At 38.9% G+C, this 4,918-nt stretch overlaps 1 long non-coding RNA gene across 10 annotated transcripts; it reads left to right on the forward strand.

The window, feature by feature from the left end:
* The first annotated feature begins 348 nt into the window (after positions 1-348).
* Positions 349-4,703, forward strand: LOC26529640. Of its 10 annotated transcripts, XR_006953880.1 has the most exons (8): positions 349-387; positions 664-1,124; positions 1,250-1,710; positions 1,825-2,285; positions 2,411-2,966; positions 3,081-3,755; positions 3,870-4,330; positions 4,450-4,703. It is a non-coding gene; the product is annotated as an uncharacterized LOC26529640 (long non-coding RNA). The 10 variants fall into 10 exon arrangements; XR_006953883.1 differs by lacking the exon at positions 349-387 and having other exon boundaries at positions 537-1,124; positions 1,780-2,285; XR_006953886.1 differs by lacking the exon at positions 349-387 and having other exon boundaries at positions 537-1,124; positions 1,783-2,285.
* The last annotated feature ends 215 nt before the right edge of the window (positions 4,704-4,918 follow it).

Raw genomic sequence — 4,918 nt, forward strand, 5'->3', positions numbered from 1 at the left:
TTAGGCCTAGTCATAAAAATAAATACAAAGGGAGAGTGAGTGAGCGTGTGGGCTGCCGGTAGAGGCAGGCAGGTTTAGGGCTTGGTCGAGTGCCTGCAAGTATGCTATACGTTTTTTTTTCCTATTTCCACTAATTACAAGCAGCCGCTACAGCGCGCTGTCACAATAAGAACCAAAGTATAACAGTTACTCTTGTTATTATTATTATTATCATAAGGGCAACCCTACTCTAGAGTTGTCATCTTAACTCAAGTAGAATAACCACTTAATCAGAGCAAGCGTTGCAAAACTAATGTCAGTCAGCAAACTCACCTACCTAATGAAATCGAATTAAATTTTCAGTTCAGTCTCGGAGTTCCTCAGTTAAACATCTAAAATAATAAGAAGGTAAAAAGTTCAGAAAAAAAAACTTATAAAAAAAGTGAAAAAATGGCAGTAAAATAGTAAAAACAAAGTGTAAAAAAAGTAAAAACTATTTATACAAATTGTTCTCATTTGTGCTTAGTACCTATGAACGCGTATATTTCAAAACCTATCCTTCCTCTGTTGGGATATGTTCTTTTGCTTTGGACCAAGACTCGTTCCACATTTTTCCTTGATCCCGAAAATGCTACTCAGCAGATTACACATCAAAGTTTCTTATCCCTTATATCCTTTATGTAGGATTGCAAGTACATCATCGAAGTAACAAGGACTGAAATCGGTTTAATATTCTCACAACGCATCCGTTGAACCTGGAGAGTTGCCACATTTTTCCTTAATCCCGAAGAACGCGTATATTTTAGAACCTATCCTCCTGGCTCCGTTGATGGTTTCTTTTGTGTTGGACGCGAACTGGTTCCACATTTTTCCTTAATCCCGAAGAACTCAAATCTTTCAAAACTAATCCTTTGTTGGATCAGAAGCGTATATTCCTTTTTTAATCCTGAAGACTGTAAATTGTTCGGTACCTATCCTTCTGCGATGGTGGCCATGGAGTCCAGGGAGTCCTTTGTCCCGAAGAGTGCAAATATTAAATTATCCTGGGCCAGGAGCCCTTACCACATTTTTATCTTAATCTCAATCACTGCGAATATTTGGTTTCAATGCTTCTCAAGATCAGCATCGACGAAAGCTTTTCTGAAGTAAGTATAGATGTAACAGCATTACCAATTCCAATTGGTCAAGCAACTTTTGTATGTAGGAATCCTTGCTTACTACTCAGCAGATTACACATCAAAGTTTCTTATCCCTTATATCCTTTATGTAGGATTGCAAGTACATCATCGAAGTAACAAGGACTGAAATCGGTTTAATATTCTCACAACGCATCCGTTGAACCTGGAGAGTTGCCACATTTTTCCTTAATCCCGAAGAACGCGTATATTTTAGAACCTATCCTCCTGGCTCCGTTGATGGTTTCTTTTGTGTTGGACGCGAACTGGTTCCACATTTTTCCTTAATCCCGAAGAACTCAAATCTTTCAAAACTAATCCTTTGTTGGATCAGAAGCGTATATTCCTTTTTTAATCCTGAAGATTGTAAATAGTTCGGTACCTATCCTTCTACGGTGTTGGCCATGGAGTCCAGGGAGTCCTTTGTCCCGAAGAATGCAAATATTAAATTATCCTGGGCCAGGAGCCCTTACCACATTTTTACCTTAATCTCAATCACTGCGAATATTTGGTTTCAACGCTTCTCAAGATCAGCATCGACGAAAGCTTTTCTGAAGTAAGTATAGATTTGAATTCCAATTGGTCAAGCAACTATTGTATGTAGGAATCCTTGCTTACTACTCAGCAGATTACACATCAAAGTTTCTTATCCCTTATATCCTTTATGTAGGATTGCAAGTACATCATCGAAGTAACAAGGACTGAAATCGGTTTAATATTCTCACAACGCATCCGTTGAACCTGGAGAGTTGCCACATTTTTCCTTAATCCCGAAGAACGCGTATATTTTAGAACCTATCCTCCTGGCTCCGTTGATGGTTTCTTTTGTGTTGGACGCGAACTGGTTCCACATTTTTCCTTAATCCCGAAGAACTCAAATCTTTCAAAACTAATCCTTTGTTGGATCAGAAGCGTATATTCCTTTTTTAATCCTGAAGACTGTAAATTGTTCGGTACCTATCCTTCTGCGATGGTGGCCATGGAGTCCAGGGAGTCCTTTGTCCCGAAGAGTGCAAATATTAAATTATCCTGGGCCAGGAGCCCTTACCACATTTTTACCTTAATCTCAATCACTGCGAATATTTGGTTTCAATGCTTCTCAAGATCAGCATCGACGAAAGCTTTTCTGAAGTAAGTATAGATGTAACAGCATTACCAATTCCAATTGGTCAAGCAACTTTTGTATGTAGGAATCCTTGCTTACTACTCAGCAGATTACACATCAAAGTTTCTTATCCCTTATATCCTTTATGTAGGATTGCAAGTACATCATCGAAGTAACAAGGACTGAAATCGGTTTAATATTCTCACAACGCATCCGTTGGACCTGGAGAGTTGCCACATTTTTCCTTAATCCCGAAGAACGCGTATATTTTAGAACCTATCCTCCTGGCTCTGTTGACGGTTTCTTTTGCGTTGGACGCGAACTGGTTCCACATTTTTCCTTAATCCCGAACAACGCGTATATTTTAGAACCTATCCTCCTGGCTCTGTTGACGGTTTCTTTTGCGTTGGACGCGAACTGGTTCCACATTTTTCCTTAATCCCGAAGAACTCAAATCTTTCAAAACTAATCCTTTGTTGGATCAGAAGCGTATATTCCTTTTTTAATCCTGAAGACTGTAAATTGTTCGGTACCTATCCTTCTGCGATGGTGGCCATGGAGTCCAGGGAGTCCTTTGTCCCGAAGAATGCAAATATTAAATTATCCTGGGCCAGGAGCCCTTACCACATTTTTACCTTAATCTCAATCACTGCGAATATTTGGTTTCAACGCTTCTCAAGATCAGCATCGACGAAAGCTTTTCTGAAGTAAGTATAGATTTAAATTCCAATTGGTCAAGCAACTATTGTATGTAGGAATCCTTGCTTACTACTCAGCAGATTACACATCAAAGTTTCTTATCCCTTATATCCTTTATGTAGGATTGCAAGTACATCATCGAAGTAACAAGGACTGAAATCGGTTTAATATTCTCACAACGCATCCGTTGGACCTGGAGAGTTGCCACATTTTTCCTTAATCCCGAAGAACGCGTATATTTTAGAACCTATCCTCCTGGCTCTGTTGACGGTTTCTTTTGCGTTGGACGCGAACTGGTTCCACATTTTTCCTAAATCCCGAACAACGCGTATATTTTAGAACCTATCCTCCTGGCTCTGTTGACGGTTTCTTTTGCGTTGGACGCGAACTGGTTCCACATTTTTCCTTAATCCCGAAGAACTCAAATCTTTCAAAACTAATCCTTTGTTGGATCAGAAGCGTATATTCCTTTTTTAATCCTGAAGACTGTAAATTGTTCGGTACCTACTGGTTCCACATTTTTCCTTAATCCCGAAGAACTCAAATCTTTCAAAACTAATCCTTTGTTGGATCAGAAGCGTATATTCCTTTTTTAATCCTGAAGACTGTAAATTGTTCGGTACCTATCCTTCTGCGATGGTGGCCATGGAGTCCAGGGAGTCCTTTGTCCCGAAGAATGCAAATATTAAATTATCCTGGGCCAGGAGCCCTTACCACATTTTTACCTTAATCTCAATCACTGCGAATATTTGGTTTCAACGCTTCTCAAGATCAGCATCGACGAAAGCTTTTCTGAAGTAAGTATAGATTTAAATTCCAATTGGTCAAGCAACTATTGTATGTAGGAATCCTTGCTTACTACTCAGCAGATTACACATCAAAGTTTCTTATCCCTTATATCCTTTATGTAGGATTGCAAGTACATCATCGAAGTAACAAGGACTGAAATCGGTTTAATATTCTCACAACGCATCCGTTGGACCTGGAGAGTTGCCACATTTTTCCTAAATCCCGAACAACGCGTATATTTTAGAACCTATCCTCCTGGCTCTGTTGACGGTTTCTTTTGCGTTGGACGCGAACTGGTTCCACATTTTTCCTTAATCCCGAAGAACTCAAATCTTTCAAAACTAATCCTTTGTTGGATCAGAAGCGTATATTCCTTTTTTAATCCTGAAGACTGTAAATTGTTCGGTACCTATCCTTCTGCGATGGTGGCCATGGAGTCCAGGGAGTCCTTTGTCCCGAAGAGTGCAAATATTAAATTATCCTGGGCCAGGAGCCCTTACCACATTTTTACCTTAATCTCAATCACTGCGAATATTTGGTTTCAACGCTTCTCAAGATCAGCATCGACGAAAGCTTTTCTGAAGTAAGTATAGATGTAAATTCCAATTGGTCAAGCAACTCTTGTATGTAAGGAATCCTTGCTTACTACTCAGCATAGTACACATCCATGTTTCTTATCCATTTTTTGTATTCTTTTTGTAGGATTGCAAGTACATCATCGAAGTAACAAGGACTAAAATTTTGGTCTTAGATTTTCCTCCTGCATGCGTTCTACCAGCAGAGATACCACATTTTCCCTAATCCCGAAAAGCGCTAATATTTCAGAATTGGAATTCTGTTGTTGTTGTTGACATATCCTTCTGTCTGTCTATTCTTTCTCTGTTGGGATATATTCTTTTGGCATGCTTCATATTATTTTTGAACCGTTCTGATTAATAAACTAACAATTTCAGTGATGGCTAAAAGTGTCCTATTTATATATAAATGCCCCGTTGGTAAAACGGTTGGCCACGGTTTTGCTTTATGAATGTATTTTAAAAAACTGAGCAGTCTAGTGAACGCAAGACCTTAGAAGTAGTTGGGTAATATTTATAAGAATCATCCTACAAATTGATTTAATTTTGTGAAACTTTATAAGGTTCTATCTAGAAACGGCAATATGTGAACTACG

Source organism: Drosophila willistoni, assembly GCF_018902025.1.
Source record: "Drosophila willistoni isolate 14030-0811.24 chromosome 2L unlocalized genomic scaffold, UCI_dwil_1.1 Seg168, whole genome shotgun sequence".
Classification (NCBI taxonomy): domain Eukaryota; kingdom Metazoa; phylum Arthropoda; class Insecta; order Diptera; family Drosophilidae; genus Drosophila; species Drosophila willistoni.